This window comes from Meleagris gallopavo, chromosome 1 (assembly GCF_905368555.1).
Source record: "Meleagris gallopavo chromosome 1, MGAL_WU_HG_1.1, whole genome shotgun sequence".
In the NCBI taxonomy this organism is placed as follows: Eukaryota; Metazoa; Chordata; class Aves; order Galliformes; family Phasianidae; genus Meleagris; species Meleagris gallopavo.
Window position 1 is genome coordinate 96,815,923 of NC_139404.1, and position 24,758 is coordinate 96,840,680.

Sequence of the window (24,758 nt, forward strand, 5' to 3'; positions counted from 1 at the left end):
AAAAGCATTGTTACATTATTACTTGTGCAGCAGAAAGATGAAAATTATTATTTATTGAGAAATCATGGATGAGCAAAAGATGCCATATTGGGAAAACATAAGTTGAAAACTAACATTTAAAAGAACAAAGGAGATGGAATATTTTGTTTACTAACCTTACACCCTTTATAAAAATAGTGTTACAACTATCAAATGTCCTCCTACAGGTTGTTTCAACTTTCAATGGTTAATGGAAAAACCACACTATGGGAGAACTGACAAAACCGTAGATCCCTACTCTTTACAACACGTTGGGTAATAGTAACAAGCATAAAGCAAAGCACTGAAATATTAACCATTACAAAAAAAGATAGAAGAGCCAATTTATTAGCTCACAAGAGCAAAATTGAATACTACAGTAGCCCACAAAAGCATAACATAACCAAAAAAAATTATTTACATAGTGTGTACCTGCACAGGTGGCTCTATATTGTGGTTATACTCCCTGGATTCTCCCTGAGGACCTCCCAGGCTCATGAAGCAGCACTCTCCTCTGATCTGCCACATTCATCATTGGAATAGAGTGCAGACAAAACATCTGAGAGAAGAACCTCATGGAAAATTTCCTCCCCTTGATTCTCTTCTTATGAGGCTTCTCACAGCAGGAGCAATTTGGCTCTGCAATATTCATGCTCACTGCCACATGACATCAAGGTTCATTTCTTTGTGGAAGAATTTCTTTGTGGAAAAGTCTCCAAAGGATAATAAAGTAAAAGCCTGAACACTTGCAAGAAGCATGTAATAATGTAAGGAAGGAGTAAAGCTTACTCCTGCCCTAAGCAAAAGGAGTAAATAGATAATGATGGAAAAAGAAAGCAAGATCTTCCAAAAGCCTTTTGGAACCTTGTCTTTAAGTGTAACAAACATCTGTACGCTTCAAAGCGAGCTCAGAAACTCAAGTAAAACCTCAAGTTATTTTGTAAGCCAAACTGGAAAGCCTGAGCTGTAGCTTGCAGACCATATCCAATCCTCTGGAAAAACTGACCTGGCCTGCAGACCCTCCCACGTGGCTTCATACATATGAGAAGGAGTTAAGGAAGCAGGCAAGGATTAGAAGAATTGCTCTCACACCATATTTCCCATCCTAGTGCTTCATGAAAACCCTGCAGCCTCAACTCTATCCAAAAAAAGTGCCTAAGTTACCATGCCATAACTCACGTAGCTGTCACATGGAGCAAAGTTCACATACATTACAAGCGTATCTATTAACACGGCCAGTCCTACGTCAGTGACTGTATTTCCTAACAATGTTCATTACAACATACATGTTCTCCATCCTTAGGCAGCGATCCACGCATCTACAGACATCACTGCCTGCGGTCCAGACACTCCGCAACAGCTTTTGTTCCCTTGAGCACTGTGCACTCGTTCTCCAGATCAACAAGTTTCACTCCAATCCTGACACTAAATGCCTCACGTGTCAGGAGCAAGGATGGTAGTGGGATTCCTTTCAGAACAGGTACAGTCCTCTGAGGAGCACTCTCCACGTTGACTGAATAACATTCACCAAGTGACTGCTAGCTGCCACCACATCAGGGTGTGCACACTAATGCTCTTGGACTGCTGCCATGTTGTCCATGTATGCTTTTAAGATAACTCATCTCCTTAAAGTGCAAGACATTTATCTTTGATTCTTTCAAAATTAAAAAAACGAAAAACAAAAAAAACACCCTGATGCCGTAGAACTGGTTTTGCTACTGACTATTTCAACCAGGTCACTGTAAGCTCTTCAGTAGATTTTTCTTTGTTATAAACACAAGTAGAAGCATTCCATTATTTTTGCCACATTGAAAAAGAAGCAAACAATCTTTTCCGAAATAGAAGGACTAGTATTGCTAATAACATTCATGTAAGTTTCTAGTCATGGTTTTACCATTTTTTTAAATCAGAAGATTTCAAAATTAAAAATACAGAGAAATGATTTACTGTATGAAATTCTCTTCTCTACCAAGCCTTACAACAAACACACGGATCAAAAGTACAGAAAACAGTATCAACTAAACTCGAGCAGAAGAAATCTATCCACTTTAACTAGTGCTGAAGCCAGTGGATTGATTACTTACTAGGGGAAAGGTAAGGGACAAGCAAAACTTGCAAATCTGACTCCATAAATTCAAGAGAAAACTAATGATCAAGAAGGAAAATCATCTACAAACAATAATCACAGGAAATACTAGGATCTTCCCATTCATTACAGAGCAGTGAACTCAAGGAGAAAAGACATCATTTCAAGATGAATGTAGGGTGCTTCTGGGACAAAGCAATTTGATTGTGTCCACTGACTTAAAACATTTACCCAATGTTTCCTTTAGAATGAACTGTACCAGATGTCCTGCAAGAATATAATTTGTTCTGAAAGTCTGAGTATCAGTGATGCAGGGGAAAAACAAACAAAAACAAACAGAACAAACAAAAAAACCCACAACAAATGTATCCTTAAACTTGACTAATTACTCATTAAAAGTTACAGACCCACATGCAAACAGGATTTACTAGTCTTTCATAATAGTTAAGATTACCTACAAAATCCTTTAATCCACCCATCAAGAAAACTTTCCTCTGCTGCTTGCTTTAAGATTTATTTCCTGCTTCACTTCAGATGTGAGCAACTTTGAAAGTCATACTTTCTAACAGCCCCTAGCATGACATGTATCACATAACATCACTCTCCAGCACAGAATTACTGATTATGTTAACAGGCACGCATTATAGAGGCCACACTACCAACTCCCACAAGAAACACTGCAAGAAGCCAAAATCTCTGATTAGTTTTCACCTTTCCTTATGCACTTAAGGTCCCCCATCAGGCAGTAAAAGATTCAGTGGTAGAGACTGCATGGGCTCACTAAAAGCACAGCACCAACCTAAAAGTCTTTGAAATCTCTTTGCTGGGTGTATTGCTATACAGTAGCAATACACAGTAGAAGTGGGTGACCTCCTTCTCCTTTATCAATTGCAAAAACCCTGCACCAGCATATCTTGTCCTCTTCTTCTGTTCTCTTCCCCCAGTTTACTGAAAGAAAGCATGTGGGACCAAACATTTCCATGCTTAAAGTAATACGAGGTTCTTAACAGGTAAATTTTATAACCTATCAAGGTTGAGCTCAATAGTGCCCCCCAGAAATTATTTTTTCCCCTTTAATCAGATGGTACATACAGTAACACCTCTGAGTACTTGTAGCAAGTTATCCTCCCCAAGAAATGTGATCAACAGATTGCATTACTGTTGCAGTTTACAACAAACAAAGTCACACCACTGTGGAAAGGAATTATTTAAATCCTTAAAGTTTATGCATCATCCCACAGTGGTTAGCCCCAGTTCAAGGCTGTATGTCAAGCAGCCTCAGAAGGATCATACTCCAATATTAAGTGTTTTGGTGCATTAAGCAAAGTTCCACTGTAATTCATATCTTAACATTTGCAGCAAATTGTTTACTACTTTGTTTACATCCAGAGAAGTTTAATTAAATCTGGTCTTCACACTGAATAGACAGTCTTCTACTTATACTCAAAATATGACTCACTTCAGAAAAAAAAAAAAGTTTTGCCAGAACATAGCTTGATGTATTTACAGTGAGCTTCGTGTGCCAGAAATACGCTGCCTCTCATAGCGAAATTTTTGTGGAAGGCATACACAGGTGCAACCCCTCAGATTTTCCCATGCTGAACTTGGCTTTTCAAACATTACAGATACTTTAGACTTTGTTTTATACAAAAAGCAAACAAAAAACAAAAACAACAACAACACCAAGTCCTCAGGAATACAGATTTTTGTGGTACAAGGCAGAGAAAATTCCAAGTTCTCATTTGTGATCTGAAGGAGAAAACAAATGGCAACAATAGGTAAAAACCATGATACACGACCTCAGAAGCTCCTAAGAGGAGGTTGGAAGATTCAGGTTTGTTTCTCATCAGAAAAGAGGACACCAAGAAGACTTACAGGTTGCCTGAGTTATATAAAGCAAGTAATTGAAAATACAAGAAATAGTCTTGCCAAAGTATTAAATGCTACAGGTAATGGAATAAGCCACTACAAGTGGTGACTGAAGCAAATGTTTAATTGAGTTCAGGAAAGACCAAAATTAGTTCCCAAATTAACAACAAAGCAGCAGCTTCAAAAACAGGGAACTTTAACATGACATGCCATCTTTTCAGTGCATCTTTGAGGTCTTTAATACTGTACACCATTTGCTTTTTAATAAAGTAGGTTGTGCATACATTTTATTAAAACAACACAATGATTAATCTAAAAAAGAAAAATCTGACACCACATCAAGAATTAAACCAAGTGTGCAGCACCCATACGCGGATCAGACCAGCCTTCTCCCAGATCAATTTTATACATGCACATAGGCCGCACAGGGATCCAGACATGACTTCCACAGCAAAGTCTTCCAGAAAGGGCACTCCCCAGTCCTACAGCGCCCAGTACAGCTGAAACCCACAAGCCCAGCCAGATCTGTGACAGACAGACAGACAGTTGTCCCACCTCCTTTCTCCTCCCCACGGTTACACAACTGGAATTGTTACACAGTTCAAAACCGCGACACTATTCCAGATTTAATTTGGGCCTGTAAAACAACATGAATGCAGTCCTCAAAAGCTATGCTGAGCTTGGGCAGTCTCAGAAGTTTGTTATAAACTCTGAGAACATTTAATACTGCCACAATAAATTTAAATTTAAACTCAGCACCTGGCTGAATGTGCCCTGAAATTAATATTCATGATTACTGTTAGGTCAAGTAGTAAAAGAGAGGCAAAACAAAAAGTAACAAGTTTAATAGATAAGGCAAAGATTCAGAAAAAAAATTATACCAAAGGAACACAAAGAAAGGACATCATTCCAAATAAGTGAAAATGGAAGCAGGAGCAAAATGAAGAACAGGTAGATTAAGCAATAAAAAAGTAAATCAGGTTTAATCCAAATATTTTGTATCAACCACACTGCAAGATGACTGCTGCATTATTTCCCACATTTCAGTCAGCATGTACTCCCTCAGCCAAACAGCAAGATCACAATCCACATTAGACTGATGATTCTGCTACCCAGCTCTAGATAACACCCCCATCTTTCCCAGCGCTGAAAGACTTGATCAGATCTCTGTCCCACAACACAGTTCACCACCCTGTGCGCCTTCTGGAGTAACAGAGCCACTTCCTTTGACCTCTCCAAGCTCTTCAGCAGAAGCACCTTCAACCAGCCTCAAGTCAGGATTGCTTACAGCCCCAATACAAGAGAGATTCCTTGGTAGTTGAAGGTCAGAATGCAAACGTGAACATGGGGCAGAAGACATGAGGGTGGGAAGAAGTGTCAGGAAGGAGTTGGGGGGAGGGGGCCAGAAAACAGACAAAAAACATGTTCCAAAATACAGAGCAGTGATTAGAAAATGAGAGCCACCAACTGAAAATGTAACTTTAGGCTTCAAAATACATCAGGAGAAGAGTCAGCCTCATTAGTGAATTGGCTGGCTTTACAAGGTATGAATCTGCCTGCTAGTGCTACTTGAGCTTTCTCTATCCCCACCCTTCCCCCAGTCAGTTTCATTGTGAAAGAATTTAATTATTATTTTCATTAGCAGATGCATACATTATAAAACGAATGTACACAAAGACAATAAGCACTCCAAGAAAATAGGTATAATAATTAGAATGATCTGAGTCTCTTCATTTTTACTACAAACAACAAGGCTACCTTTTAAAACATACTAGAGTAAAATCATCACAGAAGTCCTAATGCTAACATTAATGCTCTTTTTCTCAAAGGATTGCTCCATTGCACTGAATTTTAATAAAACTTGAATGAAAACAATTGTTTTGATTTTACTACCCTACCAAAAGTTGCCTGAAAAATTTAGCTTGAATACATTTCACAAAAACAGAGGATTGAAGATTTGTTGTTTTTTTATTTCAATTTTTTTTTTTTTTCCAAAACAGTCCCAGAGGCATTCCATTATATTGTGTACCCAGAGAAATAATACTGTAGCAGCCATATAATACGCTGGTATTTCAGATGAAGTGTGATAAAATTCAAGATGAAAAATAAATACAGTTTGCAAGTAAAATAAAGATTAGGTACTCAGCAGCACAATAACAAACAAGAATCTCAAAAGCCCTGAAGTTACAAAAGCAGATTTGCACAGACATGATAGTTACGAGTGACAGAAGTGTAACATCTGCATATTGCTTATAGACCAAAACTTGAGTCAAATTACCCATTTCCATCAACAGCAAAACAAGAGTTATTGTGTTTTATGGAGCCCTATTTAAACATACAGTGCAACACTACATTCACCTAGGAACCAACTCAAATAAGTTATTTAATTTCATGGCCCACCATGCTTGGCAACTTACAGGCTCGTCACTAGTAGATACACTCTACTCTTAAGTAATAATGCTCCTGTAGAGCTTACAGTCTGACCACCCAACACACTTATGCACATGGACTTATAAATCAGTTGCTGCTAGATGACAACCCTTCAACAGGTTGCAACTTCCAGCTCTTGGAAGCTGTTTCCTGCTCCAGAGCTGTGCAAACCGTATGTGCTCATTTCATGCCAGTTATTCTGCAAAACCCAATCCTGTAGCAAAATCCACTGCTGGTGTCCATACACATCAACTCAAGAGGAGCATGCTTGCTTCTACTGCACCCACTACCCTTCTCTGGGAAAACAGAAGGAACAGCACCAGAACAGTGCTCTTGAAGTGTTTCAGCATGAATTTCAGACCTACCTGGATAGATCTCTGGAGGCTTCAGAACACCAGCTTCCATTCAGAAAAGGTGTTGAGTCTTTACTCAACTAGGATGGAGGGCATTTGACACTTAACCACAAGCTGTAATAACAGAGCATCCTCGTCCTTCCATTCTCAGATGTGGATGCCAAGCCAGAATTCACTCAACCAAATAAAGATGTTTACAGTGTAGGTGTCAGTATCTGAACAGGTTCAGACTCTTCTACCTAACTCATCCTACAGGATGTAGCTAAAGGAGGTCAAATGAATCACACCCCACAAGTTCCCACTTCTGCCTGCTGCCTGTTAGAAGTCCTACACGTTTCCCATTCCTTTCCACTAAACGTATATAGGGTCTTCTCCACAATTCTCCTCTCAGAACACAGATATCTTTAAGACAGCAGCGATATATCCCATGGTACATCCAAATTCCACCATAATTATCTCCATTTTCATTTAAGAATCAGGAACTAATCATGTACGTTCTCACAGCTCTTCACTCAATACAATGAATACCATCTAGTGAGTAACACCAGTCCTCCGTAAATGCTTTTACTTGGACGACGTTAATTAGAATGTTTATTTATAATTTCTTCTGGTCTATTTCCTTTTAGTTTTCCTTTTTAAGACCACTCTGCAAGTCATTTTTTTTTCTTTTGTTCTACTTTTTTTTTTAAAGAATCATTTAACAATCTATAGAAAACATCAAATATTCAGTGGATTTTGGATCAAGCCACCTGAACAATTTGACCAATTGCATTACCAGTTAGCTTTTCTTATACACCCCTCACGTTTATTTGGATAATTGAGAACTATGAATATACTCTCTAATTCTACTTCTTTATTTCCTAATCTTTTCTGGAAAAGAAAAAAGTTGATTTCTGTATTTCTAATTTCTTTTATTCACATCATGGAGCAAATCCTCCTGGAAAATACAGTAAGGCACACACAAGATGAGGAAGTGATCTGAGACAGTCAGCACAGCTTCACTGCATCTGACCAGCATGATGGCCTTCTATAACAGAGTGACAGCATCAGTGAACAAAGGAAGGGCAATTGATACACCTGCACCACATTCTTATTTCTAAATTGGAAAGATATGGATTAGAAGGTTAGACTGTTTGATTGGATGATTGCAGCCAGAAGGTTCTGGTCACTGGCTCTATGTCCAGGCAGAAGTCAGTCACAAGCAGTTAGTCTTGGGACTGATACACTTTAACATCTTTATCAACGACATAGAAAGTCTGAGACTGAGTGCACACTCAGCAAGTCTGCAGATAACACTAATCTAAATGGTACAGCAGATATAATAGAATGAAGGACTGCTATCCAGAATGACCCAGACAAGCTTGAAAAGTGGTTCCACAGGAACCTAAGGAGGTATAACAAGGCTTGAGTCAAGGTGTTGCACTTGGGTCAAGGTGTTGCACTTGGGTCAAGGTGTTGCACTTGGGTCAAGGTGTTGCACTTGGGTCAAGGTGTTGCACTTGGGTCAAGGTGTTGCACTTGGGTCAAGGTGCTCCCAGATATGACTACCGACTGGAAGAACTTACTGAGAGCAGCCCTGTCAAGGACTTAGGAGTCCTGGTAGACAAGAACATGAACCAGCAGCGTATGCTTGTAGCCTGGAAGGGAAATTGTATCCTGGGCTGCATCAAAAGAGCGTTGGCCAGCAAGGAAAGAGACGTGCTCATCCTCCTCTATTCTGCCCTACTGAGGCCCCATCTGGAGTAGTGCACTCAGGCTTGGAGCCCCAAACACAAGAAAGACATGCGGTGGGTCCCAAGGAGGGCCACAAGGATGACAAAGAAAGGTTGAGGGAGCTAGGGTCGTTTAGACTGGAAAAGGCTCTGGGGAGACTTCATTACAGCCTTCCACTGCTTGAGGGAAGCTTACGAACAGGGTGAAGACTGACTTTTTACACGATATAGAGAACAAGAGAAAATGGCCTTCAACAAAAATAGAGGAAATTTAGGTTAGATGTTAGGAAGAAATTCTTTACTCAGAAAGTGGTGAGGTACTGGAAAAGGTCTGCTGCCCAGAGAAGTTTTGGATGTCCCTTTCCAGGAGGACAGGTTGGATGAGTCCCTGGTCATGATCTAGTTGGCAGCAACTCTTCCCACAGCAGGGAGGCTGGAAGTAGATGATCTTTAAGGTCCCTTCCAACCTAAAACATCTTATGATTCCTCCCCTTTCTTCTCCTGAACAGTGTTCTAGAAACTTTCTAGAAACCGGACTGGAAAAAAAAAAAAAAAAAAAAAAACAGAAAACGAACAAACAACTAAAAAAAAAGAAAACCCACACACATACAACCTGGTCAGATTTTTTCCTATCATGTCTGAAGCAGACATTCAAGTTTAATTCTTTTGCCCATAAGACTACGCAATCTCTCACCTGAATATAATGAGGTACAGCATAGCTATACTATTAAAAATTGGTTCCAGCTCCTTGAACTCAAGGTTTTAAGGTCAAATTTATCTCCTTTACATCTCTATAATTCCTTTAGAATCACTATTATCTTGATCAGCTATAGAGCGTTTTGCCGTGTTTCACTCTAGTTGTACGAGAACAGAATTTTTCCAGACAGGAGGTACCAATACATTCATAATCCAAGAACTCACTCATATTTTGGCATGGTAATTGTCATATAAGACACCCAACCCTTCTCAAAATTACTGTTGTTTCTTAATATTCACTACACTGACCTTCTGCTTTAGAAACTGAACAGCTATTAATAAGTATCAAACAACCTCTTGGAGGACAAGGTGGACCAATTACTGTCCATACTGAGGCACGGGAAAGGAGGTACTTTAAGCTTAAAGAATTTGGTGATGGTTCTAATGCTTTGACCAATCTCCTTTCCCAGCAGGAAGGAAGTTTTCTGTGACTGGCAGCAAACTGTAGCATCTTCTATAAAGCTGAAGAAAAAGCAGCATGTATCTAAATTTAAGTTACCATACCTTTAATCTGTTCTCTGTGAGGAAGCAACTTTTGCTTCCACACAAAACTCTGAACAAAATTCACAGAAAAAGCCCTTTTATGAATATACATAAGAATGCTGGGTTTTCTCTGAAATATGCTTCATGTGTCTTCCTATATGGCTCAAGTGAAAAATCTCAGTGTAGCCACTATAAATCAGGATGAACTTGTCTTTCTTCACTGGAAAGCAGGAGAAGCACTGAACAATCCCTCATCTCCACAGGCAAAGAAATATGATATGCCTGGCACTGAGCTCCTTCAGCAAACTGATTCCATCAGACCAGGTTGGGAACACATTCCATAGTCACAAGTCCTTCTCAGAGAACTTCCTGCCAATGGCTACTTGACATTAAAACTTAGGATGATCTAGGTCAAGTATCCTAGTTGACAATAATTGCTATGCTGGATCAAAAAAGTAGGCAGCCTCTCAGCTAGAGCTCAAGTCACGTTATGGCCAAAAAGCAATCAAGGCCAAAACCCTGAATTGCACCCAGAAGACAAAAAAAAAAAAAAAAAAAAAAAGAAAGCCAATGCAGCTGCTGAAGAACTGCCCAAATCTGTTCTTGTTACCCATGTCCTCCTTGCAGACAGGCAGCTGCCTACTTCTAAAACAGAAGGTTTATAGCAGCAGTGAAGTGCAGCCTCAAGAACAGGCTACCCTATAGCTTCATGCAGAGGTCACAGGGAGTTTATTTCTCTGAAATGGAACCCCCCTCAAGTAGATGATTTTTGTTTGTTTGTTTTGTCCTGATGCAGAAGGCTGAGAGACTGCTGGCTGTAAATGCCCCAAAAACAGCAAGTTACAGAACACTTACAAAGAGGCTGGATGAAACACTTCCACTGCTAGTCAACCAGCACCACTCACCTCCAGATACACACCTCCATTTGCTGTTACTTCTGTCTTTATGTACTTCTGTTATGTCCAACTGGAAAGGAAAGATGTCCAGAAAAAGCAAGTCATCTTTGTACTAATAGAAGAACAAGACCAGGTCACTCTAAATTATTAATAAGAGAAAGTGTGTTTAAAAGCCTGAAACATTCATCTGATACCAGAGATTTCTCAGATCACACTGTTCTTTTGGTCTTTAAGGGAAGATTGATTAGGAACAGTAGTAATTTTAAGAATACACCATGCTAATACAAACAAGCAAAGCTAATTCAAATACACAGTTTGAGTTAACTGATGGCCAATGGCAAGAAAGACTGATGCTGGAACCACCTTCATATTAAGAAAAAAAAAATTCCTTCCATCTATTCTTCCAATTATTTCCAAAATATTACTTAGAGAAGAGAAAGAAAATGTTGATGCCCATAATGAGTTCATGTAAAGAAAGAAGAACTCCATAAGCCCCTGCCATTAACAAATTTTTATCTACTATTTTAACAGAAACACCCAGGCAGTTCACCTTATGTATTTATAAAGCTTAAGACAGGCTTTTAAGAAACAAAGAGGAAAAAAAAGGAACAAACCTTATTTTTTTCTTTATGAAAGATTAAAATACAAAATTGTACTCTGTAACTCATAGCAGGTTTCCAAATCAGAATCAATATGATCGTTTGCATTTAAACAGTGCTGAATCAATGTTTTTCTGTTTTTAAAAACATGTTCAAGTGACAGAAAAAAGAATACTTAGTACTGTAAATAACTGTATTAAACCCTGGCTGTAGTTTATGAAGCTATTTGCAAACCCAATATGGGTTAAGCACCCACTTACATTGTTACAAAGCTTCTTTCCAGCACTGTGATATAATAGCTCAAGCAACAGATGCTAAGCTAGTATTTACCATGCAGCCTGATAATTACATGTAGACTCAGAGATGAAAAATTGGAAGTCCAAAGCAAATCCAACATCTGTATCATTTTATTCAAAATCTTAAGAATATAGGTGTTAAAACATACTTTTCCAAGAAAAAACAATATTTGAAGGAAGTAATTTATTAGTCAAGTAATTAGTACTTGGCAATTACAGCACATGCAGTCCTGTGGACTACTGGCAGCTCAGTAAGACAAAAAGACCATCCCTTCAATACAAGCTGCTTATCCAGCGTATGTATTTAACAGTTTAAGTTTGCTTCATTACTTACATTTCCATATTTGGTTCAAAACTGTTTGTGTCAAAGATCACATCCTAGTCTTCCCAGTGTCATTAAAAAAAAAAAAACATCTAAAACAAAATGCCTTACTTCATCCCCTCAATTCTATACTGCACATGCTATCTCAGGCTCGGGTAAGGAATAAAGTGCTTAGACAGGCAACCCTAAAAGCACTTGAAGTACACAATCAAAAAAAGTTTCTCAATGTAAACCAACAAGCATCATTATAGTCTTACTATATTTCAGAAAATAAGGCTGGTGAGTTTCTCCAGTGGCCACATCTTACTAACTAGAGTAAATCCTTCCCTTATCTGTGGTAACTGCAGTCAATAAGATGTTAATAACCTATCAATAGTTCCAAAGGGGCTTTTTGATTTGGAAATAACCAGTCATTTTCTGCTCTTTCATTCACATAGAGACATCCATATTTAGTGATAGGTCTCCTATAGTCTTCAGAGTAAAACTCTAGACCACGGAATATTGAACAGACATCGCATACACAAATTCCTACTGCAGATGACAGTTTAGACAGCTGCATAAATTAAAGATTGATGACAGGAATCAAGAACTCCAGCAAGACCAAATTCTCTGTCAAAGACAAAACATCTTCAAATCTGGGTGGCCTCTGCTCAGTCTCCTAATACATGGTAGCCAGCTAAATCCCAGCAATTTACATGGGGACAGGTCAAGGTTTCATGCTGTTTTTGCACAGTCTAGCCTCACCTTACTGAGAGCAGAGAGCCCAGTCTCTAGGACTATCCAGGGCCCATTAGGATGGCTAAAACAGAGAAATTCAGAAAGCATTTCTTAAATTCAGCGTGCATGTACAGAAAGTGCAAGGCATACACACACAGAATGTTCAACTCCGCATGTTCCTTTGCAGAATGTATCTTTGGAAATGCCCATTTTTGCATGCAGATTTATTTAATGTAGCTTAACCCGAGTCCCCACCCACATCTCTCTTCTATGGCTCTAAGTGATGCTTCTATACTATAAACACACATACAGAATGGGAGTATTTAGGGGATGCTGATTTTAACTCAGGATGAGTGTTACAGTGAGCTGTTAATAAGATGTTAAGATTTTTTTTTACGTTATATTTCAGCAACAAAGAAACTATAGTCTTTGAAATAACTTTTAGTGAATGTGCTATCAGCATCTCTAGACAAATTTATTAAGTAGATAAATTTACTTCGGTAACACATCTTTCTATACAATAGTGGATTAGTATAGTCATTTATTTAACAGTACAGATTTGAATTTTAGACAGAAAAGATGCTAGAAGACAGACTTCTGATTTTACAAAAATTCCGTTAGCAAAACTAGAGGAGAATCTCAAATCTGACAAAAAAAAAAAAAAATCACTGTCTTCTGAAATACCCGATTACGCTTTTCCTTATCTATTTCCTCTTCAAATTAAAGTATAAAATTAAAAGACAAAATAAAACCATGATTCTTTCTACAATCTTGGACATTCTAGGACATTTCAATGGAGTTCTTGGAACTCTGCAGGTGCTCTCGAAACCAGATAGGCAAGTGTCCTCAGCAGGTAAGGAGATCACAGCAAACTCAATTTGCTCCTGCCAGTACAGGAGAAAAGAAAGAATAACAAAGTCCATCTGCCACAGCACCAAAGAGTAAACTAACAAGAATTGTATCAGACGGCAGATCTACATGTGTTTGCTCTCCTGTACAATGATCTAAGGAGGACAGGAAAAGACCAACAGCATGCTTACATGTTAAATTCATACAATATTATCCAAACAGTAACCAATATCTGAGGCCGTATGTCTACTTAAGCAGTAGAACAGAATCACAGGGGTCAGAACTGACCTCAGAAGATCATTAAGCCCAACTCCCCTGCTAAAGCAGGTGCCCTAGAACAGGTCACACAGGTAGGCATCCAGATGGGTCTTGAACATCTCCATAGGTTGTGGGGCCTCCTATCTGGGCAGCCTGTTCCAGTGCTCCATCACTCTTACTGTAAAGAAGCTCTTCCTCCTACTTCTACGGAACTTCCTATGTTCAAATTTTAGGCCACTACCTCTTGTCACATTGCTACACACCACCAAGAAGAGTCTGGTTTTACCTATTTAGACATATGTAAACATTAATCAGACCCCTTCTGAGTCTCCTTTTCCCCAGTATGAACAGATGTAGGTTACTCAGCCTTCCCTCATATAGGAAATGCTCCAGGCCCTTTATCATCCTTATGGCACTCCCCTGGACTCCTTCTATGAGATCCCTGTCTTTTTTGAACTGGGAAGCCCAGAACTGGACACAGTAGTCTAAATGTGCCACCAAGGCAGAGTAGAAGGGAAGGATCATCTCCCTCGGCCTTCTTGCCACACTCTTTTAACACATCCCAAGATACTATTGGCCTTCTTGGCCACAAGGGCACACTGCTGGCTCATGTCCAACCTGTTGTTCACCAGGACATCTAAGGCCTTCTCCACAGAGGTACTCTCCAGCAGGTCATCCCTGAACCTGTACTGATATATGCAGTTATTCCTCCATAGGTGCAAACCCAAAAGGCCACAACAAGGGAAATCTGATTGTTTGTGCTTCTGCTATCTTGTGAGGCACGCACCAATTTTCCTCAAAAAGTATGAAAAACTGCAAAGCTGTAAAGTATAGCCACAGAAACTGTATGATCGTCAGCAAATACACCCTAAAAGCTACTTTAATGCTTCTGTTTTGCAAAAGGAAAATACAGCTGGCATTTGCCTAGACAAGGCTCTGAAAATATCAGAACTGTATCACAGTGTAAAACAATACATCCAGTCAATAAGTCATGTCCAAATACTGTCCATCTCTACTGCACACTAAAATACTTAGAAAACAAAACCAGAACGGAGTTATGTAAAACAGAAAATTAGGTGGGGCTATAAAGTTTGAAGAGCACAGTAAATATATGCTTTTTTATGAGAGCTCGCAGTAAAAAATGACTAACAACAAATCTTTATGTACAGAAAAAAGTAGTTTGGGAAACTGACCACCTATCTTCCTCAGGTCAAAAAAAAAAAAAATCAGTCTATGGTTATTTGTGTAATGAGGACCTTGAACATATCAAAAAGGACTCTACTAAAAGAGCTTAAGATGGCTATGTTGAAGAGTTACATAAAGAAAGACACCAAACTTGCACACTATGTTGCAATCCAAAGACAAATCAGTGTTCAGTAAACAGCAAACCTGATTCTGCACAACTTTGTTATCTTTTCATCTCTACAGTTGAACCTACTTGAGAGAGTGCAAAGAAGTTACAAAATGATATCACCACAGTTAATTAGTGTTTGTTCAGCATTTACACTGAATAAAACTTAAGGTAGCCCAGAATTGATAGGACCAGGACTCATGCCTGAGAAATCACCTTAACTTCCCAGCAGCAAAGAATTATTCATCTTCAGAAAGTTTTGCACTCTTATGTGGCTATTATTGAAAAGTTAGGAACAGATGTGCTCTTGTTACGTTAGCTAAGCAAAAACTAAGTGACCAAAGCATATGGATTCTTGCCTTATCTTCCATAAATAATACCTGAATTAATAGATAAAGAACATTTTTCAGTTGTTTTTGCCTTTCCACCCCATTGCCATCTATCCCTTGCCCATTATGCATGAAGCTCTAGAATTAAGGAGAGACATTAACCTTACTGAAATCAACAATATGCTTCCTTTTAACTTGAAAAGGTGAAGCATTTCACTTGAACTTGTTTGTTGTCCTCTTCCCCATGCACTTCAGTTAGACCACTATTCAAGATCCACCTTCAGTTTTAGCTTCTTATACTCCTTCTCCCATATACAAAAGCAACTTAAGGTTACTTCAGGTTATGACTATTACTATGAATTGAAAAACAAATAAATAAATACAAGCTATTACCCCACTGCATATTTCGGAAGCAAGGACTAGAACTCATACCTAAGAGTTATAGGGTATCTCCAAAAGCTAGAAATATGTCAGTTAACGCATTCATTGCATTAATCAGCCTTTAAAGGACATTACTCTCATCCTGCATTATCTAGTACATTCTACAATGTAGAATTGTACATTCTAGATACTAGAATGGCATTCTAGTAAGAAGAAAAAAGCTAGAAGCCTCAAGATTAAGTAGCCTAGGTACTACTTTTGTTACAGGAGGAAGAAATGACAGAAGGAAGTACTCTACAAAACTAAAGCAGACGAGCCAGCAGCCCTCGATGTCTAAACGATTCCAGAAAGAGTTGTGCTGAAAGAGGTGTTTCCAATTTTCACATAGCTTCATCCTTCGATCCTGAACTCAGTGCAGTACAGGTCTGTGGTGCCCAAGCGTGTTCAGCCATCACCCACCTCAAGTACGTAAGCTTTTCTAGCTAGAAAAAAAAGGCCACAAGTAGGAGATGAAAAAGGTATCAGAAAGGAGTTTTCTACATGACATTTGCCATGTAACCTTTTTGTTAACTCCACAGAAGTACTTACTCTAAATTGAATGGAAAAAAAAAAAAAGCAACACTCAGGCAAATGCTGTTTTTGTAAGTGATAAGCAAAGCAAGTCTATTCAAATGAAACTGAAGAGTACAGACAAGAATATAGGCCTAAGCACCATTGCAGAAGGCAGAAACCACTAATTTGATGTTTTTTTCCTCTTGTTTTATATTGTTTTTCACCTTTATTTTGGTAGCAGTAGGAATAAAACACGAGAAGTTACTGAAGGACAAAGCATAAATTCCATTCTTGAAAGAAGGGGGATGGGAAATAGAAGATTTAAGTGGAAGCGGATGGACTACTTACAGCAATTATTGTCAAATATTTCTGTAGTTCTTCCCATAATGTAGTTCCTTTCCTACATAAGGGCTGACAAATAAGCTTGAGACATTCTCTTCATAGAATGAAGAGAAAGGAAGACTGCAGTAATACTAAGCAATGAAGATAAATTTTCCCAATAATGCAAGCTACAGAAGACATATGGAGGTCAGATAAAACTATTATTTGCCTTTTCAAGCATTATTTCCTTCAGCTGCTAAATAAAAACACTATGAAGCCATTTTACAGAGTAAAATTTAACCTTATATTAACCTTCCATATTAAAGTAAACAAACCTTTCTAGCCAATAAGCCTCTCTGTGAACTCTCCAAGATGATAAGCAATACCTTAATTACATTCATTTACATGACTTTGAAATTGTTCCAGATCAAAGTCAACAATTACAAGGTCAAAGAGTATGAAAATCTAAAATAAGGAGAAATCCACAGCAGGCCAGTTCACATAAATGTGGTGCAGCATCTTTTCTATCCAGTCTGTAGTCTACCCCAGTCAGGGATTCATCAGTTATATGGCAAGAGGGGAAATGAAAGGGGAGGTGGCTGTGAAGAGTTACCTGAAACACTCATGAGAAGAGTTTGCTGTTTGTTTTTTGTGCTTTTTTTTTTTTTTTTAAAGACAAATCCAAGCTGAAGACAATGGATAACTTAAATTTTTTTTTATATGGTATGAATATTTCATGCAAATATTTTATAGTATTTTATCTGAAAGGTGCAATGTAAGAAACAACATTAAAAAGATGCAACAGACTCACTGACAATTACAGAATATTTGGTAAAGTGTGCTGTTGTAATCAATAAACACCAATGATTTTGCATAAACTTATCAAAGATGAGAAGCCACCATGATGATTTCATGCTACTGTACTTCATGAACTGAGCAGACTTGGAAGGAAGCCTAAGCTCAATAAAAACCACTGCTTGAACTCCCACTCTCATCAACAAAACAAGACTATCCTTAAGGTATGGAAAGAAAGTATCCTGTGTTGCAGTCCCAAATATAATCATCATGTTACCTGACAACTTCTCTTACAGAGCGTGGGCTATGATCAGAGCAGGAATTGCTAATTATACAAAGATTTTCATAATGATCATTACAAGAAACTTGATAAAGTACATTCTGCCCTGAAAGAGCAGAACAGGAGCCACAGCATCTACCTTCATTCCCAAGACACTACATGATGGCTCAGGTATTATCAATAACACTGCAATTAGCCAAAATATAGTATGCATGCACGCTGCACTAATGGGTCATTTCAGGGTTCTCTTTTGTGTTATGAACAGGAAAATATTACAAATATGCATATATGGAAATCTGAAGCGTGGCTTCTGGATTTAGGCAATCGCATATCAATGCACAACAGCTGACATTTTCTTAGTATTAAATTAGGTAAATCTCCCTGAACACTCACCTTACTAGCCAAGCACTTTTTACACCACTTTAAAGCCAACAGCCTTCTGCAATTTAAGTATGATTTAGTGCAAGGGAAGCAATGAGTATTATAAAATTTATGCTTGTTCACCTTCTCTCTCTCCACAGAGAAGGGCAAGATGTTTTTCCATGTAAATATGTATTAGATCCAAATCATTTAAATAGATATTATTCCATAGAGAACATGAAGCTGTGTATGCCCATTCCAGCTCCGCGTTGCTAAATAAACTGCAAGGCAATGACAATGCCTTCCTCATCCTAAAGGACACTGAAAACACTCCTTATTCCTAGGCTTTTCAAACAAGAGACTTCCACAAGAACAAAAAGAAAAATTAAGGCAGCTTTTACAAAGCTAGGTAAAGTGAAGACAAGTTTTTCGTAAGTCACAAGTCAGATCTTTTCACAAACAGAATAAAAGTGGTTACAGCAAAAGTACAGTACGGGTATGTGGAACAGTCTTTAGAATGTGAGTATCAAATCATTTAAAAAAAAAAAAAAGCAGAAGATACTAAACTACCTAAGAAAAAGAAAATGGCACTTGCAAGTCAGAAAAAAGTTTTAAGACAGGTGGCTAATTTTTAATTAATGTAGGAATATAAATGTAAGATGCCAAATCTTATTTTTATGCAGTTTTATTTCTCAGTAGTTTAGGTACAATTGTCACTGCCAGAATGGAGAACAGAGGGGAAAGCTTAAACAGCAGCTCTTTAAAATGAGAGCTTTAGTTCTTAAAAATAAGACCATATATCACTGCTTTTCAAAGAATCAACATTTAATCAGCATGCTGCCATAGAGTACACTTACAATTAACAATTTAATTCAAAACCACATATTTACTTCAAATGACAAAGACTCTCTACTGGAAATGATGCTATCATTTGGGGCCACAGACAGTATCTTACAACACTGTCTAACCTCTACTTGATTTTAAAATAGGATAATCACCTTCAACTATGTATGAACCTTGAACGTTATCAAAAACAGTTTTATTGCATCAACGATTTATTAATAGTCTCATATTAATAGTAATGTAACTTTGACTTTACAAAGTCATAAAGATGACAAGAAACAGTCAAGACTTACTGTGCCATCTATTTTATTTAAAGCTTATAAGGCAACTTCACAAAACAATCAGGAAAACAAAAAACCAACCACCTTACCCAGAGAATGATAGCAAGAAAGGAGAAAACAAGAAAGGAGAAAAAAAAAAACAACAGCAACAGAAAAAAAAAAGGCCTATACCATCACAGTTCAGTAATAGAATGGGTAGGAAAGAGGATGTAACAAAGTGAGGTATAAATACTGAATCCTCTAAAGCACTGAAATTCTCTTTTCTCCAGCTGTGCTAGAAACTGAAAAACTGCTAGTACTAAGGCAGGCAACTTCTGGAAATATACATTATAACCATCTCTTTAAAAAAAGCTGTGAACCTTATGTAGAAACACATGAAGATAGATTCCCTTTCCAAGCTCCGTTACAAAATGACCAAGGCTTACAGGCCAAACTTGATAACAGACCTGAAGAGGAAGCATTCCACTCAGACCTTTCTGGTTCAAAATGCTTACTTCCGAATCCCTGCCACGTTTTTCATACTGTACGGTCACTTTTATAGCTGTTATCCCCATTACTAAATAGTTGATCATTTAAAGAAAGAACTAAGAAAGTACAATATTCTATAACTGGCATTTACAGCACTGGCCTTGGACTTCTAATCTTTACCAGACAGGCACACAAATCAATCTATCAGCTCATAAAGGTGTGCTTTTTTAACCTCTAAAACAGATGGGATTGGCCAGAAATGTCTGGCATGTCAAACTGCTAATCACTGCTGCCCTTCGCACAAAATAACCCACTTAAGTTGAGGCATGGTTGCACTGTAACAGACATTAGTCTGTGGGAAACCCATTTAACTGTCACATACTCCTGCCACTCCTGCTCTCCCTTAATTAAGCCTAATGCCTTATGCTCTGACCTTTTGTTCTAGCCTATTAACCCTATCTAGTACAAGTTCAAATGTGTTACACTAAAAAGTTTGCTGTAAAATACAGAATTGCCAAGCTACAGAGAGAATGAGGAACATCTCTGCCTTTCAATCACCCATTCCTTTACCAAATTTACTAGCCTGACAAAATGGAAGCAACACCTATGTTAATTTCCAATGTTAAAACGCACCCAAATGCTTCACAGCAAAAGGCAGACCTTCTTTCACTTCCGTACTCTACTTTGTCCTATTAGGGGAAAAACGAAACTTCTCTTTCTAACTTCATATCCTTGGGCTTTTTATTTATTTTAAAACAAGAACATACTATCAGTCAAGATCACACTACACTCATTTGCTGTTCTCTGAAACCTATCATTAAAAATAACTTGTAATTGGTTTACAGCAACCAATTCTTCTTCAATTAAAGGCTGCTTCTGCCAGCTTTCCTAACACTGAGTCACCACCTTGTTCTTTTGACAGCATAATTTTAATTACTCTAGTTTTTAATTCTCATCTGTATCATTTCATGAGTTGAATCTATTGACCCCTCACGCAAAAAAAAAAAAATATCTATATAAACTTATAATAAGAACATAGTTCATAAATTTCAGCTCAACACTACAGCTTTTCTTCAATGTGCACTCTGCTTGAAACAACACAACTACCTTCCCATCCTGCAATTTCCAAAAATCACACAGCACCAAGCAGACTAACAGTTACATTTGCAAAGCAGTACTTTTCTGGAGGAATCCAAATGACTACAATAATGACTTTTACAAAATCTCAAGAAATTCTGACTTAAGAAATGCAATTCTAGAAATAAAAACAAATATTCAATCAAGATAACAACAGCCTTCCAACGTTAAAACTGTTCACAATAGCATATAATACAGAGCTGCATATCAAGACAGGTATTCCATGAGCAATGTTTATAAACAATAAATGAACCCATGGACACTCCACACCCACTCACTCCCCTCCCCAAAAACCCACAGCACGTATAACAATAACTGTTATAATGCTGGTTAGAAATGGAAAAGTAATGCAAACTTTGCAAAGGTTACCAGCCACATGTACGCTGAAACACATTTTTTCCTCAAATCTTTAGCTTAACCATTTTACTGACAAGCTGACACGCAAGTGTAAGACCCTTACTTAGAACACAGACTTTGGCAACTCTGAATGGAATCAGATTTAAACACAGGTAACAATTTGAAATAAAACTTTCAAGTACTCAGAACTATTTTTGAAGATGTGGAACACTTCAAAAACCCTGTTGACACAAAAGCCACTCTCTAGGAAACTCTAGCAAGGTTGCTTAAGCCATCATCAAGTGCTGACCACAACAACAGTTAAGTCATAAATTGCTATTAATTTTGTTCTAATTCTAAAGTGCCCATCTTACCAATTCTCAGATCAGCAGAAATGCAATTGACCACCACATAAATGCAATTTCTCGGGCAACTAAGAACCACTGTAACATTGTTAGATTTTTTGAGGAGTCAAATAGGAAGCCTGAGGAGAAAAAAAAAAAAAAAAATCCCTCATCTTGATTTCCCTTTATTTCCAGAAGAGTGATTCCTGCATAAATTCAAATCTTCCCAGTACAAAATACAAACATTTTCTGAGGATTCTGCTATATTTCGCTGCGTTACAGATGCTCAAGTTGCAGCACATTGACCAATGCTACATTCAAAAGGAAGTAAAGAAACACATAGATTTATTAAAAGAAAAATACACCCTTCTATCTGCCATCTGTGTAATTACGGTGGATACGCTAGAAATTTTTCAGGCTGGAATTTGATACGACTGCCTCCAGCATTCTAGACCTTCCCTTTCTAATGTTCCCAAAAGTTGCCACTGGAGGCAATGCAAATGAGTCCTAAGAGAGGCCAGAAACAAAACAATTGCTTGTCAACCATTACATGCCCAAATTGTATTCTTTATGCTCATCAGCATTCTCAAGTTCTTAGGCATGCTTGTAGGTCCACCGAGGACAGTGGGGCTACTCAAGTGAATAAAATTACTCACAGACCAAAGTGCATATACATAAGCAATCACTGGACAACACTTGGGGAATTATTCTCTAGTATCAAAGGAAAATAGGATTTGGAAAATAGGAATCAAGGGAGTATATCCAAACAAAATGACAGCAGTGTTAAATGTCTACAAGCCATTGTAATGTAATATCTAATGATTTTACTTGACAGTCCCTTGCTAGAGGATCTCAGTTTGGATCTGTTTTATTTAAAAAAAAAAAAAAACTTACAGTGTTTATATCATCTTCTCTTTCACTCTGAAACTACATGTAAATCAGGTTCTTGTCTATTCAGCAACTATCTCCTAAACAAGCAGGCTAAATCTTCAGGACTTACCAGCAAATTCCATGTAAAAAAACTACTAAAAATGATTATTTCTCCTCAACTGGCACACACACTTTAAAAGAAAATCAAATCTGTCACAGAAATAGAAGTATTAACTTGAAAAATCTACCACCTTATACCACAATCCTAGAGGACCTATACAAAGGTAAAAAGTTGCATGATAGATTGGCAAGACAAAGAAGAAACTCAAACCAAATAATTGAAGCAAGTTATTTACCTTGAAAGTGGTCCCATAAGGAAGGCTCTTCCTTCAGGAGTCCAAGGATGCACTAATTTTCTCCCTCAGCAATTCCATGCTTCATCTGAAAGGAAAAAAAAAAGTTACCTTAGGAAAATCCGCATACTGGATGGAAGAATTTCCTTTCTTCCAATCCGTATTGACCTTCTTATTATTAGTGTAACAAATATTTGAAATACAGCATCACTTCCTATCTCATAAGAAAAACGCAGCTCCCAACATCAGAAATCAAAGTTTTCCAGACAGAAGCATTAGCAAATCAAATACTTGCCTTCCCTAGACTTGTACTGTCTAGATAACTGGACAGTTATTTCTGCAAGAAGCAAGTCTGCATTCAGTTTTGATTCAGAAGACACACTCCTGCTTTAATTCACTTCATTCAAGAAAAGCTGTAACACAGATGTCCACCTTCATACGTAGCAAGCACAACTTCATACTCACACCTAGGCATGTCTCAATCCTAGTTTTTTTTCGGAATCCTTTAACAGGAAAAGATGAGATCACAATACAACAGTGGAATGCAACTTCCCAAAATTCGTTAGAAAAAACTAAAGCAAGTAAAAACGCATAACTTTCTTTTAAGATTTAGGAATGAAATACTATAGAATACTCATTTTCAAAGCTGTTCAACGTTACCAATACCACCTTAAATGTTTTTCCTCAGTACTTCTGTACTGTCTGTAACTTGTGCTAAAAGATAAAAACTTACAGGTAGGCCAGGTCATTGCTATCTGTACTACTTAACCTTTAATGAGGCTTGTCACAAGAACAATGCTCACATTAAATTCTCTTTCACCAATTAATTTATCACCCTGAGAAGCATATTTAACAAGCATAATGAGTCAAATTTAACTATAATCAAATACAAACAAAACAAAATTATTCCCAGTTTTGCTGAACTTTCTCCTTCTCTCATGGGGCAAATGGAAGAGCTCTCTTTTCCTCACCATAAGCCTCTATTCTCAAAAAGGCCATATACAAAATACACAAAACTTCTTAAATGCTGAACTCCTCCAGCATGGAGGACTCCACAAGTGGCTACCAGGGCTGTAGGGTAGAAAGGGAGATGTGAGTTTTGCAGCACTGCCCTCTTCTGCAAAGCCACTTGGGCTAAAGCCAGCTTAGAGACAACATCTAACTGAATACTGTGATGTGCTACCTGGGAAAAAAAAAAAAGATATACTTGTTGATAGAAAGGTCATCATCCAAAAAAAGACCTATTCAAAAGACACCAGGTCAGTGAAAGCAGCATGCTGGGCTACAGCCAACGTAAAGATCTAACAAAAGCAGTGAATCCATTATGCAGAAAAGTAAGTAAATACCCTGAAATACTATATACAGAGACTATTTCAGATTCTTTCCCTAGATACACCACAAAATAAGCCAACTTGCACCACAGAGCAGTAGCAAGCTGCAACATTCTGATTAAATTAGGAAAAGAAATATTAAGTTATAAATGCAGTCAAAAAAAAAACAAAAAACAAAGAGGTACGAGCAGAACTTCCCTAGAGGGAATAATATGTATATTTTTTCCATATTCTCAAATCACCTTCAGAAGAATAGTCCACTTCAGTACTTGTTCACTACTACAGATGTAGGAGGGGAAAAAAAATTGTTTTGCACCACTAACGAGTGGTTTCATTTAAGTACTCTTTTTTGTAGGAGAAGACAGATTTCTATCTAATGAAGAACAAGCAAAAAAAAACCACAACACTGCTGTATTGCCATCAAGGTACAACATATACACAGGATATCATTTAGGACAGCATTAAGCAATCTTTTTGTATGTTCCACATTACTACAAGGTTTCTAAGTGTTCAGAGAAAAAAAGCAAAAGAATTTCTGGGGGAAATACTATATTTCTTCAATGACATTTGAGAAGTGCTTTGCTAGATTGAAATACAATTCCCAAAAATTTAATGGCAGGATGACTTGGATTGCATGCCTTACAATAGGGAATAGAGTAACAATCAAGAACACTAAGTTCTTGTAAGTTGCTGAAAGTGTGATATGCAATTACATAAATAATCAGTACAGAGCAATCACCTGAGATGGATCCAAAGGATAGAAATATTATTTTTCTGCACCA

General features: G+C 37.7%; 1 protein-coding gene across 8 annotated transcripts in view; it reads right to left on the reverse strand.

Moving 5' to 3' along the window:
- NRIP1 (nuclear receptor interacting protein 1) overlaps positions 1 to 24,758 on the reverse strand; it is a 70,471-nt gene that overhangs the window by 41,547 nt on the left and 4,166 nt on the right. For 7 of the 8 annotated variants that reach the window (XM_085241234.1, XM_085241198.1, XM_085241218.1 and 4 more), the window contains exon 2: positions 22,649 to 22,733. The gene's annotated coding sequence lies outside the window, so the exon portion shown is untranslated. Of the gene's footprint in view, positions 1 to 10,612; positions 10,674 to 22,648; positions 22,734 to 24,758 lie in introns of all 8 variants that reach the window. The other variant, XM_085241224.1, reaches the window with a different exon arrangement.